The sequence below is a fragment of the Echiichthys vipera genome, assembly GCF_963691815.1.
Source record: "Echiichthys vipera genome assembly, chromosome: 11".
In the NCBI taxonomy this organism is placed as follows: Eukaryota; Metazoa; Chordata; class Actinopteri; order Perciformes; family Trachinidae; genus Echiichthys; species Echiichthys vipera.
The window spans coordinates 24356877-24384142 of record NC_139836.1 but is presented as its reverse complement, the minus strand read 5'-3'; the positions used below and the strand labels follow the sequence as shown (position 1 = coordinate 24384142).

Sequence of the window (27266 nt, the reverse complement as noted above, 5' to 3'; positions counted from 1 at the left end):
ATAAAACGAACTTATGCCAGCCTTTATTCCTCATATACCTAGTTCAATAATAAGCTGTTGTGGAAAATATAAGCTGTTATAAATAATAAAGTGGCCGTAAGTAGATCAAAGGGCCTAAAAAACAACACAAAGACGCGCTGCAAAGTCTCCGTCAAACTGAATTTCAAACGTCAAGAGTTGTAAAAAAAAATAATAATTAAAAATTAGCACATTTGGAGTTAATTTTTGGTTCATTCTCTTGTATCTATTTTTATCTCCAGAGCCGTGTTTTGTCTGAGAGCAGCGGAGGATAGTCGGACATGTTTTCACGGCACACCACCTGGGTCTAAATGCAACCTGCGTGCTGAAAATACGCACGGACACTCATGTGGAAAACACACACACACACACACACACGCACGCACGCACGCACACACACACACACACACACACACACACACACACACACACACACACACACACACACACACACACACACGGCGTAATTAGTCATCACACAGAACAAGAATGAGCTTTATTTCTTATCATATTTTGAGTCATATCCTGCAGCTGCCGATATTATTTTTAATTTCCAGCAACAGCAGAAACATAAATACAGAAAACTTAACGCAGCTATTAAATATAAATACATCACATTTGCTTTTCTGCTTTGGATTTGTTTTTTAATGAATTCTCCCAAAGTGACCACGCGCTCACACCTTTACTGTATTATGTACAGTAAAGTCACGCGCGTCAGTGGCCGTATCTGAAGATCTTATCGCGGCCCCCACATGTTTTTGCAACAAATAAACAAATTTGATGAAGAAAAAAACAAAAAACTTTCCTCTTTATAACACAAGCTTAGACTGGTGTCGTGCGCAAATCAAGAAGTTATTTAAATACTTAGTAATTGATGGTAGTATCGTTCTTTAAAACATTTATTAATAAACCCACGTGAGATGACGCGCGCATGTTTTTCGTTCAGGTTAAAATCACCTGTGACCCTGTTGTCTTCACAGAAATGCGACAAAGTGATCAAAATGACCGCATTTCTTAATTTAATAGATAATAAAGATCAGTGACGCGCGAGGATTTCTGGTGTTTTCATAGCAAAACTGGTGTTTTTCATTAAAAACAAATAAAGTATTTATTATGTGGCTTTTAATAAATACAATTAAAATAAGATAAATACAGGTGCACAGTCTGCTTATCCAAACCAAAATAGCAGCGTATTTCCATTTTAAGGAATAATAGGAGCCTCATAGAGATCAGAGATAATACATATATGTCATAAAGCAGCTATAAATATACTTTAAACTCTAAGCACTAAGGCTACAGCGACACTTTCAGAAACTCTAGTCATATTATTGGTAAATATGGTTGTTTTCTCGGAGGTAGTGTGTTGTTTTTTTCCGTGTGAACAGTTAGACTGAAAAGATCATATATGGGCCAACATCCTGTGACTCAGACTCAGTGTTTAATGGTGTAAAACGGTGTCTGGTCGTGCTGCACGTTGGCTGTATATCGAAATTTAATAGAAAGACGACGCAAATAATGTTTTTAAGTTCAGTGAAAGGCATTTTTCGACGCAGATACAGTGAAGGACTGAAGCAGAGACAAGCTGTTGTTGAGTGAACAGGTTGTTTCCTGCAGGGAGGAGTCGCCCTCTAGTGGAGAGACAGGTGGGCTACAGACACAGACAGACACACGCACACACACACAGACAGACAGACAGACAGACAGACAGACAGACAGACAGACAGACAGACAGACAGACAGACAGACAGACAGACAGACACACACACACACACACACACACACACACACACACACACACACACACACACACACACACATACAGACATTTACTGGGTATCATGACTTCATATTACTGTCAGTCAGTCACCTTTGCCTTGTTTCAGTTTCTTTAACACCCATACAATGACATCTGCTCCCACCAGGTAAACACTTCAGATGTGATGACTTGGTGATGCTGCGATAACGTGGAAACAAACACTGCCAGTGTTTCCTGGAAAGCACAAGTTCCCACTCTTTATCGGGACTAAAACCACTGATAAGTTCACAAAATACGAGTGTTTAAACAGTGTGTGGACTCGCCGCAAGTGTAGATACAGTACACGGAAGGAACTGTTGTTTACAATGAACACTACTTAAGATACACTTTACTGTCAGTTTATATACACAAGGATATTCACTTTTAATGGAGTTTACATGTTAGTATAATTAAAAGTCTTTAGAAAAGCTATACTGCTGGATATAACGTGGTTTGTGCATGTGAAGTAAGCACTTCCATACTTTATTTCATAGTAACCCCCTAAATCCCCAAAATGTTTTGAAATCCATCCACTCAGTTGAGTTTCATAACATCGACAGAGAGCTGGGAGGACATTTGAGGATTTAGGGGGGGCACCATGACAAACCAGCAGGTGTATCTTTAATTAAAACACATTATGTAGTTTTTCCTGTGTTAACAGGTGTCAACACTCTCTGCCAGGCTCTACCCTAAAAATATGGATAGATAGATATTTGTATCATATGAAACTTAATGATTTAAGGCATCCATTGTTACCAACCATGTCAAGCTAAGTGCCCCAAAGTTCAGTTACATTGTGGTGAGGGATAAACTGGCATGGCCAATTTTCAAAGGGGTCCCTTGACCCCTGAACTCAATATATCTGAATGAAAATGGGTTGTATGGATATCCACAAGTCCTCCCTTTACAGACATGCCCACTTCATGATAATCCCAGACATTTAGGGGCAAAAAACACCAGATTATCTCATGAAGTATAAATGTTTTATTTTGGCACATCCAATTTCTGCATACTGTCCTGTCCAGGGTGGACCCCGCCTCACGCCCAATGTCAGCTGGGATCGGCTCCAGCCCCCCGCGACCCTGACAGGGACAAGCGGTTGAAGATGAATGAATGAATTTCTGCACACTGGGGTCCATAAACAGTCTTGAATGTAGACTTTAGTCTTGTTGGGTCTGACTGGAAAGCTGAGACTTCAATGAGCCCAATTGTATTCATGTGTGATGACGTTAGTTCCCATAGTAGCCATTATGATGTAGAGAGGCCTTTTTTTTTTTTTAAACTAAGCCTCACTGTATAAAATGAGCTGTTGTGACCTCTAGGATAATCACAGCCTCATGAAACTTTATAACCACAGACAAGAGACCTGGAGCACTCATCACACATCTTCACTCTACAACTGAGCACCTACAACCTGCAAAAGACACTGTGCAACAATTGACAGCTGCTGCAAACCTATGTATCCATTCTCATTAGCGTAAAGTAACTAAGTATATTCACTCAACTACGCGTTTGTCATTTTGAGGTACTATTATTTCACTTGCATCCATTTGATGCTACTTTATGCTTGTACTTTCTCTCACTTCAGAGGGACATATTGTACTGGACTACATATATCTGACAGCTAGAGTTACTCGTTACTAAATGAGGATTTAAGAAAAAACGTGATAAGCTTGAAAAAACAATTTATTGTTAAAGGCAAAAAAACATTTCTGGCTTGTGAACACTTAGCAAAAATTAGACAAATAAAAGCGTAAAATCCTCACATTTAAGAAGCTGGAACCAGAGAACATTTGACTAAAATGATGAATTGATTATCAAAATCAGCTATCCATAAATCCACTAATCCTTGCAGCATTTGCTTTTACCACCCTTTGTTTTAGCTTTTCATGCTTCATTTGCACATAATACACATTGTTTTCTTTTTTTTAAAGTTATATATTCATCTGTTCTTGCATTTCTGTTGTGTGGAATTAATATGTTAATAGAAGTGAACGGAAAAGAAGACGGCAGAAGTCTTGAATCAAAACAGTGAAGAGCACAAACATGACTGTTCATTGCTATGAAAATGAATCACAGAGGCCACTAGAGGCTGACAGTCCTCTCAAAAGACGGCTTCCTACAGTCACTGTACAGGCTTCAACTGAATGCAGTCAGAAACTGTTGGAGCAGCATATTGGACCTCCTTATATGGGCTTTTTTTCTACACAAATGAAAGCCTGTGCTGGTCAGGGGGAACTTGGCTAAAAAAACAATACCGCCTTATGGTTGAATGCCTCCGCCAACCAGTCAAGTTGCCGTTTACATCCATGTCTCTCCTGCAACCGTTCAGACTTGCATAAAACATGTAGTAAAGACTTCAAATATCTAGTTAGTTCATCCTTGAGTCCAAGTGGACGTTGGTGCCACATTTGAAGAAATTCCCTCCAGTATTTTGTATTCAAAAGAATGGACAACCCAAAAACATGATGACGGGCCAAGTCTATCGCCGGTGCGGAGGCTTTAATACTTTGACAACCACTGTCCTAGAGAACTAAAAAAATATAACTGTAGTCTGGGCTCTCCAGAACATCTAATCAATGCTCATGTGAGGTAGTTTGAAAATGCTAAATGAATCACAGAGGCCACTAGAGGCTGACAGTCCACTCAAAAGACGGCTTCCTACAGTAACTGTACAGGCTTCAACTGAATGCAGTCAGTGTACATATTTTGAAATGCTACGCAAACCACTTTCAGGTTGACAGTATGGTCATTTGAGAAGACTAGTTGAACTCTGTAACCTCAATATTTCACAAAGTAATTTTTCTACGGGAAGTAGAAAAAAAAGAAGAGAGACGTTTTAGCTGTCAAATGAGACACCTGAACGTAGAATATGAGCTTATGAAAACGTCTTTGTCATTTGAGACTTCTCTTACAACCCCTGAGTAATGAGCAGAGAGATGTTTGTGGCATTCTTAGTCATTTACTGTATCTCAGAGCGTAATTCGTGATGAGTAAAGGTGCAACAGAACACACACACACCCCCACATACGCCCACAAACTAGTGACCTACTACTGTTTTCACCTTGACAGCGTATTCAGCTTTGAAATGTATTGATCTTGAGCCTGAAATCTGACTTATAACAACACAACCACACTCTTATCCACTGTGTTATGAAAGGTTTAGCGTCATTTAGGGACACAAATGCCAACTCTCAACCGAAGCCCTCAAGACGCACAGAGACATAAGCAAAAACGCACACACATACAACCTTTTCTGGCAAGTGAGAGGTTTCGATCCCTGCTTTTAAATGAAAAAAAATTACATTTTCAAATAAAATGTTGTTTTGTTTTCTATATTAGGTAACATATTAGATAATAACAGACTCAAACATTCAATTATGAGAAATTATTTAGCATTAAATTCAATTAAAATCTAAAAAAACAAAACAAAAAACAATTGTATGACTTCTAACGTCTGTCTGGGTTCAATTCATTCAACCGAGTTACCTCGACCCCTGCACATGGGGAAAGTTTTCTGTCAGGAATCTTTCTGTTCAGGCAACAAAACTTCTTTCCCTTCTTTCAGAAACACCTGAAGGCTAACTTCTCCCAAGTACTCAACACCCTGGTTGACAATACTGACTTGTGAATTTCTACAGTGAGACAGTATTTTAAGGACAATGTCACAGTTTCAAGTTCAAACCAAACCCTGTTTGAGTCAAACCAGTACAAAGATTTCACACACACACACACACACACACACACACACACACACACACGCACGCACGCACGCACGCACGCACGCACGCACGCACGCACGCACGCACGCACGCACGCACGCACGCACACACACACACACACACACACACACACACACACACACACACACACACACACACACACACACACACACACACACACACACACACACACACACACACACACACACACACACACACACACACACACACACACACACACACGCACACACACGCACACACACGTACATAAAAGCAGTTGTGGCCCTGTTTTGCTCACTGTTGTTTTCTTCTTTTTATTGCAGCCTATTTTTGTCTGTTCTCGTGTTCAGGGTTTACTGTAAAGTGCTTGCAGGGTAAAAAAAAAATATATGACTTGGATAATTTTCAAGTGAAGTTGAGTCAGAATTGCTTCTGATGTCATCTATACTGTGGCTTTTGGCCATTTCAGCTGCGATTACACGCCTTAACACCGTTTTAGCAGCACACACTGAAGCAGAGGACAGATACAGCATGGATCAAACATTTGGACTTTCACTTTTTGGGAGACGGATTAGCCGGAAGTTTATCTTCAACAATGTTAGGGAAGAGGACCTAAAAGACTTTACATTCAGGGTTTTGTCAATAAGATTCATAATTCATTCAACTCTGCTCAGTCATCTAAACACAAGGTCCATTTAGTGCCTGTTGTAGAGCAGTGTTTCTCAAATGGGACTATTAGTACTCCGAAGGATGTTACTTTAAAAATGTCAGTCTTGCATAATTAGTAAAATAAATATACTCTAAATTTGCCCGTAGGTGTGAATGGTTGTCTGTCTCTGTTCGTCTCTATGTGCCCTGTGATAGACTGGCGTCCTGTCCAGGGTGTACCCCGCCTCATGCCCGATGTCAGCTGGGATCAGCTCCAGCTCCAGCACCCCCCCCCCCCCCCCCCCCCCGCGATCCCTACCCCGGGATAAGCGGTTGAAGATGAATGAATGAATGAATATACTATACTATGTTCAATTTTTTAAAAAGTAAATGTAACATATACATTTTATTTTCAATACTCCTATTTTCAATGCAATCGTTAACTGCCGTAAACTGTCAAATGCCGCAACAACTGCAGTCACGTTCAGAGCTGCATATCTGTTCAGTGTGACCAGGAAGTCAATTACGTCATTGAATGACAGATGAAAACCAAGAAAAGATTCATGGTAAAAACATAGCATGAAAATATGAAGAATAAAGAACAAAAAAATCTTCAAATCTAAACATTTGAAATGTCGCATTTAAGTGTTTCTTTTACAAGGTTGTTGTTGTTTAGTAAATCAGAAACAGTTGGTGCAGCATTGTATTGGACCTCTTTATATCGGCTATTTCTACACAAATGAAATCCTGTGTTGGTCAGGGGGAACTTGGCTGAAAAAACAATACCGCCTTATGGTTGAATGCCTCCGCCAAGCAGTCAAGTTGCCGTTTACATCCATGTCTCTCCTGCAACCGTTCAGACTTGCATAAAACATGTAGAAAAGACTTCAAATATCTAGTTAGTTCATCCTTGAGTCCAAGTGGACATTGGTGCCACATTTGAAGAAATTCCCTCAAGGATTTTGTATTCAAAAGAATGGACCACCCAAAAACATGATGACGGGCCAAGTCTATTGCCGGTGCGGAGGCTTTAAAAAACTTTGACACCCACTGTCCTAGAGACCCAAAATAATATAACTGTAGTCTGTGCTCTCCAGAACATCTAATCAATGCTCATTTGAGATAGTTTGTCTAATTTCTAAAGTCAGGAATAAACTTTCAATCCAAGCTTTTAAGCAAACGAGAAAGAAGTCTGCGAAGGTCATCTGACAACTGGACGAACATCTGCTGACGAATACTGTTTACAATTGAAAGCAGAACAGCTGCTAAATGGACTCTGTGGTGAGATTTGTTCATCTATAAATGTTTTTTTTGATAAAAAAGGGAGGAGGTTAGTCATGTCAGGTTCATTATTGGTGGTCTAGTTTACTTTACATTAATATATATATATTAATATACTCCCTTGAGACGAATACATTTTAACATACTGTATGCATTCATTTGTATATGCATTCATTTGATTATGATATTCCAGGTGCAGTATTATCATAAAAATGTAAAATACAGTCAATTCTCAGGCTGAAAGACGGAGGTCGATTATTTTGAAGCTGTGGTGCAAATTCATTGTCTAATCTCTCATTTCTGCTTTAATTCTCCGGATGACACAAGTTCCCACTTCTTCTGTAGCGGCTCTTATCTGCTGAACCCAAATATTAAAATACATAAATAGTTTTATCTCAACCCCAGATGAAAAATATCTCTTTCTACATGTTCTTGTAATATCCATCTCAAGGTCATTTGGTGTGTAAATATTAAGACTCTGTGAACTGAAACCATGTCTCTTTGCTGAGTAATGCTAAATATTGAGTCCCTTGCTTTCCTCGTGGATTTCTTATCAAATCGAGAAGGTAGACCTTTAATTTGCTCAGCCTAACAATTGGCAGTGAAGTTGTACTATCAGCAGTATGTTTTGCTTGTAGAATAGCAGCATATCTGCACACATTTTGCTTGATAAGACTGTTAAAGGTTAAAGAGCAGCATCGCAATTGACTGATCACACTAACGTTTCAGTCCTGGGATAAAAATCAGCACCAAGTAACATGAAACATTTGAGACAAGAGACACTCATGGCTAATTTTGGGAAGATGATAGAGAACACAATAACATTTACGTTCGAGTGATTAACACTGAAACTAGACAACTTAGCACCAGTGTGCATAAGTTTGCTAGCATGTAGGCGTTTTCTCCACTGGAAAAGCAGCCACAGAGAGCACTTAATCACGTTTTCTCATACACCGTGTAGGAGCCATATCAAATGTGCTTTGTCTGTGTAATTTTACCCCGTGCCACTAGGGGGCGGTGTGGTTCAGTTGACCTCAGGTCAGCAGAGTGAGAGCTTTTTTATCTGATTGAACCTGATCACAGGTGCTGTTGATTTCGAGGGAGCAAACAGTTTTTCGACTGTGCTCGTGTGCTCTTGTGCTCGTGTGCTCGTGTGCTAGTGTGTTTATGTATACTTTAGTGAGGAATTCGATTTATTATTTTGTTACATGCATTTTGAGTTAAAATTATTGCGGCTGTGTGTTATAAAAGGAAAATAAACCAGCAAAGAAACTGAACGCTTTTCGTTTTTGCGGCATAAGGAGCGCGCTGGGCGCACGTCGGAAACTTATAAAGCAAATCAACAGCCAGTACTACTAAGATTAGGGCTTAGTCAGTACATTTAGGTCGAAAAACTGCTTCGATTGGGAGAACGTTCACCAAGAGGACGCGACTTCATTGACTTCATCAACGATTCTCGTCTTCTTTGGAAACCACGGATGTGAGGTGGGCAAATGTTTGGAGTTGCCGATCGCTAACGGAGCTGGAGCCTAGCGGAGTGAGCCAGCGACAGCATCATCTCACCGGGTCATCATTCATCAAAGCCGGCCAACGCACGATTGGGGTATGTGTGGATCAGCGCTGATTTTATGAATGGCCATGGTAATTTGTGTGCACACATTCGCGTAAACCCAATGCATTGGTAGCAGACTCGCAACCGACTAAAAATAACTTTCTCGTCGAGACGAGTCGTTTGCGCAACACAAACTATTTTGCGGACTAATAAAACCAACTGACTTTGTGTCGTCATTATGGCTGAAGAGGGAACAGGCCAACTGGGCCTTGAGACTGAACTTGCGGGTGCAGAGGTAAAATCTGTAACCAAAAAACGTGTGGGTAAATTAACACTTAAAGCTATGTTGGAAAAAATAAGCATTTTAGAAAAGGAAAGAAAGTCTAACTTTGGTAAACTGTCTAAAGTAAAACAATCTATTCTTAAATTCATGGGTGACAAAGAACATGTGGATAAGGTTGAAAATGAGTTAACCGTTTTTAATGAGTTGTGTAACACAACACAGCAGGTGCATTCGTCTTTATTGGGTTTATTGCCTGCTGAGGAAGTAAGCAAACATGAAATATGGTATCAATCTAAAATGTTGAATGTAAAGGAGTTTCTTGTGGGTACAAATCAATGGTTGTCTGACATTACTGCTCGTACAGCTACTAAAGTGGGTGATGATCATGATGATGAGGTTAATGATGATTTGCTGGGTCAAACTGAACAATCTCAAACTGTCCAAAGTGAAAATGAAATTGGACCAACAGAAGCACACACGGTTGTTGACAACACTTTTAAGGAACATGAAAGGGATGATCCTCAAACTGCTGATGTCAATGATGGAAATGGAAATGGAGCTGCTGTTGAAAAGGATGAGGAGGAAGAGGAGGAGGATCAGATTGGACCTCAAGACAGCATTTCAAATGTGCAGTCAAGGCACCATGGCTCAAACAGATCGTCAAGCAGCAGATCGTCCACTTCATCAGCCAGACGCAGGGCAGAGGCGGAACAGGCCGCACTCTTGGCCCGAGCTGCTGCTTTAAAGGCTAAACATGCTTTGGAGGAGCAGGAACTTCTCTTGAGGAGAAAAAGGGAGAAGCTTGAGCTGGACACTGAGATAGCTGCAACAGCTGCTAAGCTAGCAGTGCTACAGATGGGGAGCAGCATCCATTCAAGGCAATCTGATGGAATGGCTTCCTACTTCAGAAAAGGGGCTAGATCTAAGCTCACCTCTCTCAATCCACAGGCCTCAATATGTGTAGCTCCACCCGCACAGCAGCATGAAGCTTTACCACAACAACGCAATGCTTCACCATCGGTAATGCCAACTAGCATGCCAAATTTGGGAAAAAATCAAGTTGCCGTTTCAGCATCTTTGTCCACGCATTTTGCATCACAACCACAGCCAACTGTCAGTCATGGCTCTCAACTGCCTCACTTGCAATCAATGCCAACATTCAGTCAAAGCTTTCTACCCACTCAAGGCCAACAAGTGCAGCAACCTCTGCAAAACCAAAATCAGACAGCAGGTCTTTACAATCTGCTGCAACAACAGAATGACATAACGGCTCTCCTTGTTCAAATGCAAACATCACATCTGCTGCCGCGCAGAGAAATTCCAACTTATGATGGAGACCCTTTGCAGTTCAACACATTTATGAGGGCATTTGAGCACTGCGTGGAAGCAAAGACTGGCTGTAAAGGAGACTGTTTGTATTATCTCGAACAATTCACTAGGGGGCAGTCTAGAGATATTGTACGCAGCTGCCTTCACATGACTGCAGACAAAGGATTTGCTGTCGCTAAAAAGTTACTAAAGGAGCACTTTGGAAATGAGTTCAAAATAACAGCGGCCTACATGGAAAAGGTCACAGGATGGCCAAGCATCAAAGCTGAAGACACCAAAGCGCTCACAGCTTATGGGCTTTTCCTCCGTGAGTGTTCCAACGCTATGGAAGATCTTCAATACTTGGAGGAACTTAACATGCCAGCGAACATGAAGATTCTTAGTCAGAAGCTTCCTTATAAACTAAGGGACAAGTGGAGAGCAAAGGCATGTGACGTACTGGAGAAAACTTGTCGAAGGGCACGATTCTCAGACTTTGTCAAGTTCATTGAGCGCCAGGTCAGAATCATTTCAGATCCGGTCTTTGGTGACATACAGGACACTTCACCTGTTCTCAAAGGAGCTACAAAAGTGAGCAAGATACAGGTGAAGCCACAGCTGAGAAGAAACAGCTTTGCAACACAGGTGTTCATCGAGGATGGATGTAAAGCAGACACTCACAAGAATGAGGATGGATGCAGCAGACCAGATGGTGACCAGAGGGAAAAGGCTCTCAGCAAAGTGACCACCTTCACTAAAACTACTTCTGTCTTCTGCCAGTATTGTGCTGCTGGTGGTCATGTTTTAGATCAATGTTTTAAACTGGGAAGAAAACCACACAGGGAGAAACTGGACTATCTTAAGGAGAAAGGTCTGTGTTTCAGTTGTTTGTGCACAGGACACTTGAGCAGGAATTGCGACAGGCGCATCACTTGCAAAAAGTGCAACCAAACGCACCCCAGTGTTTTGCACATTGAAGAGAAAGAAAGGGTTTCTTCGAAGGATGAGAAGAATAGTGAGCGGTCAAAAACATCTGAGAGCTGCACAACATCCTCCGCTTGTGGTCTTACAGGGGCTGGACACTGCAATGGAGTTCTTCCCATCTTGCCTGTTAAGGTGAAGTGCGCAAAGGGAAACAGGGTTATTGAAACCTACGCTTTTCTGGATCCAGGGAGTACAGGAACTTTCTGCACCAGGAAGCTTGTTGACAGGTTGAACATGAAAGGACGCAAATTCAAAATTCATATCCGCACCTTGGGCCATAACAACTCAATAGAAAGTTCTGCAGTTGACAGTCTGGAGATTTCCGGATTGTCTGGTGAAAGCTTCTACCCACTTCCCAAAGTGTTTACCCAGAAAGAAATGCCCGTCTCTACAGCCAACATAATCAGTGAAAGGGAGCTGAGAAAATGGCGTTATTTAGACAACGTAAACATTCCACACATAAACGCTGACGTGGATCTGTTAATTGGCACAAACGCCTCCAAGTTGATGGAGCCTTGGGAGGTCATTAACAGTCGTGAAAATGGACCCTACGCGATCAGAACCCTACTGGGGTGGGTAATAAATGGCCCGTTACGGGGAAGTGACGACTGTGGAAGTGACCATCCTTCATTTTATGCAAATAGAATTGCCATTGACCATATTGCAGAACTGTTAATTAGCCAATATAACTATGACTTCAATGACAGAGCTTCTGCAGAACAGGAAGAAATGTCAAGAGAAGAAAAGAAGTTTATGGAGATAATGGAAAGCTCTGCTCAGCTCCAGAACGGACACTACACATTTCAATTGCCTTTCAAAGAGAAAGATGTTTTGATGCCGAACAACCTCAGGGTTGCCGTGCAACGTGCCCGTGGTCAGAAAAGAAAACCATTGATGATGAAACCACAGAAGCGATGGATGGCGTGAGTGTAACAAAAAAGGAAACTTCTGCCAAAATGAAAGTTTCTGAGAATGAAGTGAAGTCAGAAACACCAGAGGGAGAGACTGCTGAGGTCGAAGAGGTCAAGGTGAAAAAGAAGAAAAAAAAGGAAGCCAGTGCTGAAGAAGGTGGAAATGAGTCGGGAATGCCTAAGATCAAAGGCAACAACAAAATTAGCAAAGCATCGTCGAACAAAAAGGTGGAGAAAGAGGATATGCCCAACAAGAAAAAAGACACAAAGAGTGAGATTGTGATTGTAGAACAAGCGGAGATGGGGCTAAAGAAAAAAGGAACTAAACAAAAGGGTAGAAAAGCCTCTGTGGAGGTCAGCGAAGTAGAGGAGACGGAGCCGAAGAAGAAGAAGAAGATTAAAGAGGAGGAGGAAGACGAACAGGAGTCACCCCATGTTGACGTGGTCTTCCTGTCAGAGAAAACTGGAAACCTTCCCTGATAAAAGAGGTCTAGTACGTGTGGTTCGTTTAAAAACCAAAACAAATATCATTGAACGACCCATAACCAAAATATGCTTGCTTAATGAAGCTAAGGAATAATTGGTTCCCATTTAAAAATGAGCTTTATATACACATATATATTTAAATTTTTATTTATTTATTTTTTGGCTCATCATGGCTCATTTAAAATTGTTGGTGTAATTGCTCGGGCAGATGCAATTAGGGGCTGGTGTGTAGGAGCCATATCAAATGTGCTTTGTCTGTGTAATTTTACCCCGTGCCACTAGGGGGCGGTGTGGTTCAGTTGACCTCAGGTCAGCAGAGTGAGAGCTTTTTTATCTGATTGAACCTGATCACAGGTGCTGTTGATTTCGAGGGAGCAAACAGTTTTTCGACTGTGCTCGTGTGCTCTTGTGCTCGTGTGCTCGTGTGCTAGTGTGTTTATGTATACTTTAGTGAGGAATTCGATTTATTATTTTGTTACATGCATTTTGAGTTAAAATTATTGCGGCTGTGTGTTATAAAAGGAAAATAAACCAGCAAAGAAACTGAACGCTTTTCGTTTTTGCGGCATAAGGAGCGCGCTGGGCGCACGTCGGAAACTTATAAAGCAAATCAACAGCCAGTACTACTAAGATTAGGGCTTAGTCAGTACACACCGTGCCACCATAGAATGCATTTTACCGTGTTTGATCCCCCACTAATACTGCTCATGATAAGACCAAACCTCTGCGGTAGCATGATAAGAGTCCTTACACTTAAACTGAAGCACCAACAACGTAGTTAGTGAACCCAGAGTTTATTAGTGTTTTGAAAGATTTACCAACTGGCCCCTGTACCAGCTCCTCTCATAATAAAGTCCATCCATTCAGTCATTTACCAAAGTCAATCCAAAATGAAGAAGCCAATTTGTGCTTGGTGTGGGGACTCTCTTCTCATGCTACTGCAGAGGTTTGGTGTTATTTTGAGCAGTATTAGTGGTTAAAAAAGAGGTTTTAATGCATTCACCGTGCTGCCCCGAGCTAATCAACGTTCTCCATACTCGGCTGTTAGCGGCTCTACCGGATTTCTCCGTTAATAGTTGTTATGTTTTTTGATTAGTGTATTTGCTGAAAAAGACCATGGGATAAATTTACACCCATAATTTCACTTTAACACTAGCCGCTAGCTGACAAAGCAAAATGATTCAAATTAATGAAACAATGTAGTTTAGTGGACTCCTTTTACATAAGTCCCAATTCCACAATATTGTATTTGTTTTTCCCCTCTTTCGTCATCTATGAATCCATTATTTACAGACAGCTAACTTAAGTAAAGGGAACATGGTTGCTGTGAAATGCGTCATGCAAATATTATCCATGTACAGTTAAAAGTGTTTATCCAAGGTTGGGGCATGATTGACAGCTAGATCAGATACTGTCTTTTTAAAGTGTATGGGAGTGGGAGAGTGTTTGGCGCTTCTCTACCCGGCAACAGCTGGCTGACTCATCTCTGTCGCAGCCCTCCCACGCCTACCCACGCTTAACTGTTCTCGGTCTCTCTCAGTGGTGAAGATGTATGGCCACGGACATGATACCAAAACTGACTGCATCACTGCATCACTTCATCCAGGCCCACAGATAACAAAAACACACATTTACCGTAATCGGGGGAGCCTTGGCGGAACAGGGCTGGCATATATGGGTGGGTGGTGTGTGTGTGAACCTTCTTACAACAATATATGGAAACCGATAACACTTGTGGATCATTATGAGGAATATGACAAATAAAAGAGGAGTGAGAAAAAGAGCAGCGCTAGAGAAGAGAGCGAAAGCAATAGTGTGTGTGTGTGTGTGTGTGTGTGTGTGTGTGTGTGTGTGTGTGTGTGTGTGTGTGTGTGTGTGTGTGTGTGTGTGTGTGTGTGTGTGTGTGTGTGTGTGTGTGTGTGTGTGTGTGTGTGTGTGTGTGTGTGTGTGTGTGTGTGTGTGTGTGTGTGTGTGTGTGTGTGTGTGTGTGTGTGTGTGTGTGTGTGTGTGTGTGTGTGTGTGTGTGTGTGTGTGTGTGTGTGTGTGTGTGTGTGTGTGTGTGTGTGTGTGTGTGTGTGTGTGTGTGTGTGTGTGTGTGTGTGTGTGTGTGTGTGTGTGTGTGTGTGTGTGTGTGCGCGCGCGTGTGCGTGTGTGTTCTGTTGATGGACAGCACGACAGTACAGTCAACGTAAGATACAAAGCAGACCCTAACTACCATCAAGACATCTAGTTATAAATGTGTTTGTTGAATCAATTTGCCGATTTTAATACTGAAATAATGTATTTAATCAAAAAGACATAAAGGTTTTTTTTTCCCTCAATTGTATGCCTTAAATAAATTCTCTTGACTGTGGTACTTTTCTTCAGATTGAATGAACAATAATAATATATCTGAGCTCAGGAATGTCATGTTCATACTCTATGAGCTGCTCAGCTGGGAGGCCAGATTATACTTTCCACATCCACATAGCCACAAGGATACAAGGGACATAAAATTTGTGGATTTTGGTGAAAACAACAATGTGACTAGAAAATGTTTCAATTTGAGCGAGAATGTGTGTCTCAGATCTTTATGAATCCACGAATGGGAAGAAAAGTGAAAGAGGAGAGACTGGAGGCAAATAATAGGAAGAACTGCGTTGTGAAATCTGTTGTAATCCATCCTGTTAAAACTCTGCATTTAGCCTTTTTCATCTGACCTTGTCTTATCATTTGTAGCACCTGGTCTCTCCCTGGCACAATTTATCTGTGTGAACCAAACCTTGAACCAGAAATGAGTTTCCTCTCAGCTCCCATTCTTCTCTCTACTCTCACATCATCAAAATGACTGGAGCAATATGTTACTGACACTATATGAGGAGCTCTTTTCCAAAACGCTATAAATCCATTTAAATAGTTTTCAGGAAAATGACATTTTTTACCCAGACCCACACATTTGGTTAATATTCAGTGTATCTTGTCAAAATGGTTTATGGCTCATTCTGAACATGTTGAACAAAACAAAAACCTTCCGGTTCAGAGCGCCGCCATGTTGGATCGCATAGAACGCTCACTGAATTCTGATTGGTCGAGAGGACGTATCGCATTTAGGCTAAAAATAGGTTTGGCACTGGTCGCGGTTTGGAAAGGAACTCCATCTTGAGGCCCATTTTAAACAAGGAAATATAGCGATTTGGCAGAAACACTGATGAAGCAGTGAAAAGGTTCTGTATACAGCAAAGTGGCATGACAAACTCTTTTTTTAAAATTTGGCTTTTATCTCGTTTGGAAAAGAGCTCTTCATATGCTCTTGTATGTTTTATAAAACTTTCATACAGTAACATTGTTCGACTATACCCTGCTTTGTTTCCCTGTGTTTTCCGAGCTCGTCACTGCTTTTCAGAATCGACTCACAAAGGTCAAGCCAGCACATGACAAACTAGAGGATGTTAACCACTGATTAATCACGATCTCATTGCTTCACAGCAAACTGGAGTTCCTGGTGAGTTCTGAGGACAGACAGAGTCTGAGCTACACAGCTAATGTCTGTTCAGTCCAGCGGTCAAATCTGCACATACAAAAATACGAGGCTTAACACTGATTTGCTAGCTTAGTTGTCAGCAAGCTTAATAAGAAAAGCAGCTAATGTTGTACGATGCAACTGTTAGCCAGCAGCATCTACTTGATAGTGTGGATAGTGTGCAGTGGCCAAACCCCCAGGAGGAGCTGCGGCTGTGAGGCGATTTTGTCTCAGTGAATCCCAAGTTACATGACAGGATTAAAAATACGTTTTTCCCTCAAACACAATCATTAAAATGAAAAGACTGTAAAACAATGAAGTCACTGCTTCAGCGACAATCTTGTCCAAAGCATCTCTTGCGCACCAGATGCCTCCAGGACCTAGTGCTGCTCAAGACAATTGTAATTGGTTTGAAGAAATCAAACAACGCAGAGTGTTTTTTCCCCCGATCCCAGAATGTTAAGCTAGTGTAGCCACAACGTACTCCAGTGCTAACAAGGCGCTGTGGGGATGGCGCTGGCTATCCAAACTATGTCCAAAGGACTTTTTTGGTTTATGGGCCCAGTGCACAACTTCCATTGGAATGAATGTAGCGCCATCTTGAAACATTGTAACCAGTTCTCTTAATGCTTAATCTACGGAAGTGATAGTTCATGACACATCCGACCAGTCAAACCAATGCACCATTGAAATTATAACTACCCAATTAGTCACATAGATCGTAATCATGCCCAACATGAGCACACCCAAGGGCTGACCTCCAATATGGCTGATGTGCAAAATGTCCAATGAATGGCAAGTAGAGCTGATGTTTTTAGGATAAATGGTTGGATAAATAGATATAAAGTAAAACTTGGTGCCTATATTTGTCTTAAGTTTCTGACTTTGCAAGGATTAATGGACTTACACGCAATTTGCGATTTGCCATTGAGGAAACAAATGACACATACCCTTCCTCTTCCAAGAGATAATTACCAAAAACAATAAAGTGGCTTTATATGCATGTACGACACATTGTCACAAAACTACACAAGTAATCTGGGCAGGAGTCATCACTTATATCTAGCCCAATACACAAGGCATTTTAAACTGATTTAAAGTGTGAATCAGTACGTGCAGTGCAGTGTGCAGTATGTGTTTTTGAATGTCTCTTCATACACAACATCCCGCTCACAGGTCTTGTATTCTGTGCGTCAGTATAGATTGTGAAACTCCCGCCAACGTCACTAAAAAGACTCATTTGTGCACTGTACACAGATTGATGAAGGTGATAAGTGCTCCTGATTTGGAGCTTTTTGATCATCGTGGTCCATCTAAAGACCGCTGCTTGTCTTGTAATATCACCAGGATATACAACACCGCCACTTTCAATTCTGCCCTTCACAGGTGCGGTCAGTGCGTCACATCATGACACATGACTAAGTTTGGAGCAGAGGCTTATGAGCCAAGTGCCAAATATAGCCGATATTGGCCGCAACCTGACCGACTGCCAAACAAGACAAACTTCCTTACAGTGATATTCGCCATCTCGGTGATTATCAAGTCCGATTTTGCATTACCTCTTTTGCATGCGGTGCTATTTCTTGATCAAGGATAATCCCTCACTATGATCTATCTCTAAAAAAAGGAGACGCATCAACTGTTTTTTGAAAACGTCAGAGAAATAGATTGAAATAAAAAGTAACATAAAATGAACCATATAGCACCTCACATGTTGAATCCACCGAAGTTTGGAAGACCTTTGTAATATTTTCCATCTAGCTCTTGAATCCTTCCTGCTCTTTGGTCCTGTGTTTTCTCCAGTCTCACAAATAAACAACTTGAAATGTTTTTTTTCTTGTCTAACCAAACACTTTGAAACAGAAATGTCGCTCTAGAATGACTGCGCAGTTGTCTTCTACACTGGAATCTGAAGGAAGAGACTAGAACTACAATCCTTCAAAGTAATTGATAAATAACAGCCAATGTTGAAAAGAATCTGATGTCCAGCTCGCTTTCACTCACCAGTTTGTCAGTCTTCATCCTCCTCTTCATCAGAAAGTCTTTACTTCAAACTAAGAAGGGCAGAGAAAGAGAGAGGAGAGCGGAAAAAGAAGAGGGAAGGAATGTTTTTAATCTCTGAAGGGAAGCCAGATATCTTCCCACACACATTGCTGAAAGTCCTATTCACACAGACACACACTCATACACACATATGCCTCCAAAGGTCAAGGATGAATCAGGAGAAGAGAGAAAAGAAGAAAAGCAGGGATTAAGAGAATGAGAAAAGGACATTAAATTAAAAAAAGAGTCAGAATAGAAAAGAGGAATGAATAGAATGAAGAAAGAAAAGTAGATGACAGAGAGAGGAGAAAGCAGAGAGAGAGAGAGAGACTGGAGAAAGAAGAATGCATGGCTTGGCTGAGTCATCGGTAACCACCACTTCCTCCAAGAGCTCTCTACTAATGAGTGGCCAACTTTCTGAGGCGCACACGCGCACGCACGCACACGAGAATCTCCCTTAAGCTGCAATCCTTCCTCCTCTCAGCTTCAAACAGCTCACACCTCACACTATTTTCCTGTGTGTGTGTGTGTGTGTGTGTGTGTGTGTGTGTGTGTGTGTGTGTGTGTGTGTGTGTGTGTGTGTGTGTGTGTGTGTGTGTGTGTGTTTGTGTGCGTGTGCGTGTGCGTGTGCGTGTGCGTGTGCGTGTGTGTGTGTGTGTGTGTGTGTGTGTGTGTGTGTGTGTGTGTGTGTGTGTGTGTGTGTGTGTGTGTGTGTGTGTGTGTGTGTGTGTGTGTGTGTGTGTGTGTGTGTGTGTGTGTGTGTGTGTGTGTGTGTGTGTGTGTGTGTGTGTGTGTGTGTGTGTGTGTGTGTGTATTAGGGAGCATAAGAGAAAGCCTGAGAAGTCGTCCCATTAAGTGACCTTACTATGTGTGTCATGAGAAACAATCTGCTGCTACAGTACATTCAGAAATAAACACTTTTTTTTCCCAGAATTCCCAAAGGCATGGTTACTGATCGCTCTGCTTCACATCCATGTACCATACGCTGCTGGAGAAATCCGGCTCAAGTGCCTCGCCTATAGGAACAAGTCAGCATTCATTTTGGGAAAAGGCTTGTTTGCTGATGCCACTTTCACAGACAATGTGAACTACACAAGGGTGGATTTCATGTTTGAAAGTGTTAACCTGTGTTTAAAGATTCCTCTTTCAAAACAGTGACCAGGGCATTGCTCATATCTGACCAAGGATTAACCCGTGTTCACCGGCTTGATTTGAATTAACAAAAAAAGGGTTGAACACGGGTCAGATAACCTCTTTCACACCAATGACCAAGGTTGGATCATGGTTGAGAGTGAAATCAGAAGATGGATGTCAACCTCATGTTTGGACGTTAAGACTTTTGAGGAAAGAAACAACACATTATTTCTTTTACAAATGACTTGGTCTGGTATGTAGAGTAATTTGTTTTATGTTACTAATGTTAGCTAACATTACATTGATATTGAACGGAAATGGAAAAAGCAGTGTTGTCAGAGGGGGTACCTGACAAAAAGATGCTGATTATCTTCTGAGCAGCATCTCTGGCTAGTGCAGGTTTCAGTTTCAGCCTCTGTAAAGGCACTTTTTTAATTGTGACAACAAGACTTTAGGAGGCCTCCTCCTCCATTTCTGGTTCTCTGTGACGTCAGAATCTCAACACAAATAGGCTTTTGCGAAAATGTCACAAATGTTGCATTGTAGCTGGGTTTCAGATAATAATCTAAAAAATAATAAAACACAGTTTAAATCACCCTGCCTCTTATTGTGACACAAATGAATTCCCACCCCATCCATCTCAGTCTTCTATCCGGGGGAAACCATGGAAACTCAGAGCCAACTTTGTAAAAACACACATCCTCCTCTGTAGTTCCCACGCTTTTCCCAACACACACACACACACGTTTCATCTGCCCATAGACACACAGGCAAACACAGACTTGGACATGTGGTCTCAGGCATTATTATGTGTAGTCTTACTGGCAGTGACAGAAATGTGGAATGCACACAGATGATTGCACCGGATGCTACTGTAGTTCAGCCTGGTTAATTACACATACATGTACTGTATTTAGTGATGAACAGGATATGACAGTTCTGCAGTGTTACTGCTGCACTGCAGACTGTATGCTAGTTTATGGTAGAAGACCATCCAGCTAGAAGCTTCCCTTCATTGTCACTGTACAGACCCTTTACCGTTCACTATAAATAATGATTGGAAACAAAGGCATATTATAGTGTTTAGTCTGGCTCCCATGTACATGAAGGAACATGACAGAGGCCACTTCTGCAGCTCAGTCGGCATTGACACTAAAACTGTCTGGAACTATCATCACTGATAGTCTGAAGTCCTTGATTTGCAAATGACACACAAACACAAGACAAAGAGTCTACAACCACCCCAGCAAAGTTTACTAGGCTCATAAAACTCAAACTAGGCAGCGCTGATCAAACCTGACTCGATATTCTGTTACTGTATTCTCCAGTTCTCACATAAAATATTTTCAGAAACACATTTTAGTGTTTGTTACTGTTACTGTTTAGCTGTAATTTGAGAAAATGTGTGACCTGACCTCCTTCCTCCAGAACGGACCAATACCCCTGAGCTACGCTGTTGCAGGGTTGTAGGTCTATCCAACTGAATCCATTGGCATTTTTGGTCTGCACTGTTGATAACGCCCCTTGGAAATCAAAAATGAACTGAGAGGTTCCAGACTAACAGGCATTTGCAAATTAGTCTGGTGACGCCAAGCTGTAGTAATGCAGCTATAATGTTTGCCAAGTACAGCTGACGCAAATGGAAATTGGAATTTGATTTGAAGGCGTTTGGTCATAAAGTACTGGACAGGGCTGCAGTACGGTCTCTATATGACTTTTTGAAGTCACCCACTTGTCCTGGTCTTGTGCCTTGTTGGACTCGGCTATTGAAAGTTGTTCCTGGCTGCTGATTCAGGATTTGTTGTACAACATGTTGCCTTCATCTTATGCATTGATTAGTTTGATTTTAGAAGATAGATCAGTCTTGTTTGTAAAACCACCCTAACTTCTTTATCACTATATTAGCACTCAAACTCGACTGGATCTGGTCCTGGACTAGAATGGATAATTAAGTGGGTCTTGACTAAAGGACATAATAAAGGTGGAGATAATGAGAAGTCATGGGATCACCAAAGTCATTGGTCCTCAGAGCCACTACGTTAGCATTACTAAAAATATAAACTACATGCATGGTACATGGTACAAATTGTAACTAAGTTGATCGCTATAACAGGGTTGGATTTTTTCTTCACCGACTTGCGGATACAAACACTCAGCGCTTAAAGAGAGAAAAAAAAAAAAGTAAGACTTTTGAGAAATGCTAGCTCAGCAAAACCACTCATTGTGGGAGATTGAGTCTACGGATGAGTCAAGGAGAACCATTACACAGAGTATCGGAATGAACAAGGATCTATGTTTAGTGTCTGTGGGGGAATCAAACCTCCGTTGCTATGGGGTTATGTGCCAATGCCTAAATTTTGTGCTACTGCACTTTGAAGACCTACTGATTGCATTTCCTTAAAATAACATGAGAATAAAAATGAGAGTGCTACATTTGTGAAACGGTTATCCCCTGGGGGACATTACATTACTTAACCTTTTGACTTTGATCGAACTGGATAAGATTCAAAAGGTGCACAGTTACAGAAAAAAATATCTCTAAAGCATGAAACAGAATTGTATTTTGCATTTGTCAAGTTTCCTTCAACTCGAAAGGCAATAGACCTAGCCTCATGAGACCATCCTGATCTTGTAAGCTCCATTGTATTTTACTGGCAGATCAGTCTGGTAACGCACAGCGGAGAAGATTGGGTTTGCCAAGCGACCGAACCAATCAGCGTTGGTTTTGAGGCGGATTTATGTGTGAAAAACGAGAAGCTCCTGTTCAGTGTAAACAACATGGCGGCTTCCACGGATGAGATGATCGCAGCTATTGAGCAAAACCCTTATTTCTCTTGGATCCTTCTGTTGGAATATGGAGCGGGCACCTGAAATTGTGCCTTTTATCCGTAAATTTCCATTACACAAACAGCAAATATTCTTTACCGACAGGTTGTGTACTTTCTGATCTTTGCCCCGACGCTGTCCGGCTGTTAAGTCTGACGTAACACCCTTTCAAAATAAGATTTCTGGGTCCAAATGCTCCGTTGAAACAAAACAGACACGAAGGTCAAACATGTGAACCATTACATCACCTCTTTCGTCTGTTAAACACCTTTTTAAATGATGAGAAAGAGGTAAAATGACATTTACGTTGTTTTTTAAAAACTCAGATCTGTTCAAACAACGGGGAACATGGCACTGCCGCGTTGTAGAAATAAAAGTTTTGGACCCGGGAATCATATTTTGAAAGGGCGTTACGTCACGACTTAACAGCCCGGTTGGTACGTCATACGCTTTGTTGATCTGATTGGTTGATTTTGCCCGTATGTTGGTGATAGACAGATGGTTTATCCAATAAGCAACCAGCATTTTCGCCCCTTCCCAAAAGATCTCCAAACGAGAATTCCCAGATGGATATGAAGAGCAAATGAGAATCGATCCATCTTGCGGAGTCAGGTTACCTCAGACCTACCACCAAAAAGGTTTCTGACAACTAAGACATCTGCTGAACACAGACAAAAACATGTCTGTTTGTCTTGAACAGTTGAAGTATCCTCTGATGGTTTAAAATACATTTGAGACAATTATAAAAAAGAACAAGAAAACAACTGTTCTCTATAAAAACGTTGAGTCTTTTAAGGCACTGAGCAGGATTTTCCTCCTTAAAATGCCATGTAATTGCTTCTCCAACAAAGTTATTACTTATGGCTGGTTAGTAATCTTTCCACATCTGTTTCTGCAGAGGTTTGATGTATTATTTCCGGATGTTCAGGGCATTTATCTTCAGTGTGGCTGAGAATGCGGCACCTAAAACCACTCACAAAGACTGTATCTTGTGAGAAAAATGATTCTTTGGAGGCAGAAACTTTCAGTTGTTGACTGTTGTCTTACAAATACATCTAGCAAATACGGCGCAACATAATCTCTCATTAGATTTGTTTTTCTGGTCACCTGACGAAGCAGACTGTCCACACCAAATAAAACGGCCGTATAGATCGATTGTGCAAGACCTGAAGACCTAAAGCATGATATTTTCCTAAACCTAATCAAGTAGACAAAACCAAAACTCATTAAATCTAGAGTATCGCTCTTACTGCATGATAGACTTACCATAAGTCATGACTGGACCGGCACATTTTCAATTCATCATTCCAAGATGGCACAGAACTTCCTATAGCTGAATGAGAGCGAGCCGTCCTATACAGGGAAGAGGGACCATATGACCCCTATATGACAGACCTCCTAACCCCTTCCTGTACCTCCAGGTCCCTTGGCGAGCTTGAACTCTTTGCTGTCCTGCAATCTATACTTAGGCTCGGGGTGACTGCGCCTTTGCTGTTGCTGCCCCTAGACTGTGGAACGGCAGCCTATCAGATCTGCCCCCTTCATCGACTCCAAGTCCAGGCTCAAAACTTATTTTGGACGTTGGAGTTCTCCTAATGTGGCTGCTTGTTGCTGGCTATTTGTACCTGTGTTCTGTGTGCTGTTTATGTCTGTGTCTTTCTGATTTTAGCTACCTACTCTGTTCTGTACACCACTTTGTTCAATGTGGGTTGTTTTTGTTTTTTTCGCGCTTCATCTAAAACCTCCTCCTCACTCACAGATGATACTGATGATGATACTGATGATGATACTGCTGATGGCTGGAAGCTGCAACTGTCGTTTCTCCTATATTATCATTGACTCATTTAAAATGTGTCTGTGTTGAGTAACGAGGTATTTCTTCCACCACCTCACTCTGCAGGGCGTCCCGCTGACTCAGCTGGTGACAGGGGTCCAACGGCTGAAGAGTGAACAGGAGTTGGCTGTCTCACTTTCTTCAGCAGCACTTTTCCCAACCTAAGAAATTTATTAAACAAGATTTAACAATGTAAAGAGTGTTAAAAGTGTTAATTTAATGTTGTAAAGGAAACAGCCAAAAGGTAGCTTAATATTTTTTTTCAAAGATTTACTCCTTGGGATCTTGTTAACGAGTGAAGGGACGATGGAGCGTGAGTTTGGCCGGAGAATCGAAGCAGCGGGGGCGGTGTTACAGTCGCTCTACCGCACTGTTGTGACGAAAAGAGAGCTGAGGAAGGCAAAGCTCTCGATCTACCGGTCAATCTTCGTTCCTATGGTCATGAAAGCTGGGTCATGACCGAAAGAACGAGATCGCGGGTACAAGCGGCCGAAATGGGTTTTCTCAGGAGGGTGGCTGGAGTCTCCCTTAGAGAGAGGTGGAGAAGTTCAGCCATCCGTGAGGAACTCGGAGTAGAGCCGCTGCTCCTTTGAGTTGAAAGGAGCCAGTTGAGGTGGTTCGGGCATCTAGTAAGGATGAACCCTGCGCGCCTCCCTAGGGAGGTGTTCCAGACAAGTCCAGCTGGGAGGAGGCCTCGGGGAAGACCCAGGACTAGGTGGAGGGATTATATCTCCACACTGGCCTGGGAACGCCTCGGGATCCCCCAGTTAGAGCTGGTTAATGTGGCCCGGGAAAGGGAAGTTTGGGGTCCCCTGCTAGAGCTGCTGCCCCTGCTACCCGTCCCCGGATAAGAGGCTGAAGATGAGATGAGACTCTACTAAATGATCTTAATTAATACAAAGTTAAACTGTTGAATATGGTAACATTGATCCCAGTCCAGGGCTATAGTATGAGACATTGTGTAACGATTATATTGTATGTATATTCCCAAGTGTTTAGTGACGTTTCTTCATGTGTACTTAAATGCATAATACCTGCAAAACTGATTATGCATACGTTAGAAAAAGTAAAAATAAGTTAACTTTGTAGTCTTCCTGCTCAGAATAAGAATGGTTCTGAGCTGTACTGTAACTTAAGTGATAAACACCACCTCATACGCAACATGTAAATCTTTAACACTTCTACAGAGTTGGTTTTCTAAAAGCCATAAAATGTTAAAGTTACACACTTTATTTCAGCAGAACATTTCCATTAGTCTCTCTCTCCACCATTCCTTTCCACGTCCCTAAACAACACTTCTCTGTCTGTCCTCTAAACTATGAATTTACCATTACTGTGGTGACGTAAAGTGGAACAATTTGTCTGGTGAGGTTTTACCATGGAAACACTGTTAGGCAGGAGGACTCTGAGATTTCACAGCTAGTGGGAATGGACCGGCACCCACACGCCCATTTAACAAAACAGAATAACCGTAACATCCATCAATACGGAGCAGTAGTGCTGCAAAAAATAGCAATATGTTAAAGTAAGACTGTTTAGTTTATGAGTGTAAATCTGACTAATAATGTTGCAGCACTTGTTACTGATGCACCCACAGTTCAGGCAACAGCTACTGTAAACGGTACCTGCACAAATGAGTCATATGAAGTTGAATGTCAGCTTTAGTAGAATTCATAGACTGTATATCAAATATGCACTGCTTGATAAGTCCCCAAAAGTAAAGCTAAAACATCTCAATTGCAAAAACTCTCTGGTTTGTTTGTATTTTTTTAAACCAATCACAGAACTCTTGGGCAGTGCTAAGCTCCCGGATGCAGCAATGGGGTCCTTGCCAAATAGTGGAGATAGCGGAAGACGCCTGACATCACATGCTGGTTGTCAGCTTAATCCCGGCACTTTACATCCTGTGAGCCAGACTAGCAGATGTTTTCTCATAAAAACAAGTGAAACATCATAATTGACAGCTGCGGTTGACTTGCGATTGGTCTGGCAGGTGTAGGGGCAGGACTTTGATGCAGACTCTGGTTGCAAAGTTCCAAGATGGCAGCGTCCGGATACTTTGGCCTCACATTTGTACTATAGTCCATCTTTGTATACAATCTATGGCAGAAATCTAAAGCCATGAGTGAGTTTAGAGTAGGTTTACAAAGCAAAATAAGCCAAACAGAGCTACGCAAAGCTGCCGGGCTGGCTGTTGCATTTGTTGCAAACAATATAGAGAGTGTAAAAAGTGGAACTTTCTCAAAATGACGGAAACACCAAAGATACTGTAAGAACACTGCATTACCAAAGAGGAACAGAGGTCACTCAGCAACACTGACATAATTACATTTAACACGATATTAACTAAACACAAACCAGCTACTATTTGGTATGCCCCTGCCCGAACCTCTCTCATCTTTCCTCCCACCCCCGTCAGTCTGCCCCAGTCCGGTCTGGGTCTAAGTCATGAGTCAGAGGGAGCAGAGGATCTGACTCAGCTCCTCTTGAGTCTAAACACTATTAGTTTCCAGGTGGTACACTGTGAAGCTATTGTGTTTCTGATTAGCCCACTGTGACACATGGACAGACATGGGGGGGCAGATGAGTGAGGGTTTTTTTTCCCCTCAGAAGAAAACAGGTTTATCCTGTGAAAACGGTGTGGGAGCTGCCAATGTATATCAGTGTGGGAGGTATTAGTTTGTACTCCAGTCCTGTGGGCTGAATGTGTGTGGGACAGAAAGAGAGAAAATGTGTGTTTCCACTGATTAATGTCTGACTGAGACCACCAGGGCTGCTGCTGCTGCAGGTGGGGTGTCTTTGTCTCCACAGAGGGTCCAGCAGTGAGTCAGGCTGATTCAAACTCTCATTTTAATAATAGTAACACACTAATCTAATGAACTGGATCAGTGTCACTGCCCATATTCATTAAAATGTGAATCAAGCAGACAAGACTGAATCAC

General features: G+C 41.7%; 1 long non-coding RNA gene across 2 annotated transcripts in view; it reads right to left on the bottom strand.

Moving 5' to 3' along the window:
- LOC310954217 overlaps window positions 1–27266 on the bottom strand; it is a 78419-nt gene that overhangs the window by 42558 nt on the left and 8595 nt on the right. For both annotated transcript variants that reach the window (XR_014593408.1, XR_014593409.1), the window contains exon 2: window positions 18492–18541. This is a non-coding gene — a long non-coding RNA (uncharacterized lncRNA). The remainder of the gene's footprint in view (window positions 1–18491; window positions 18542–27266) is intronic.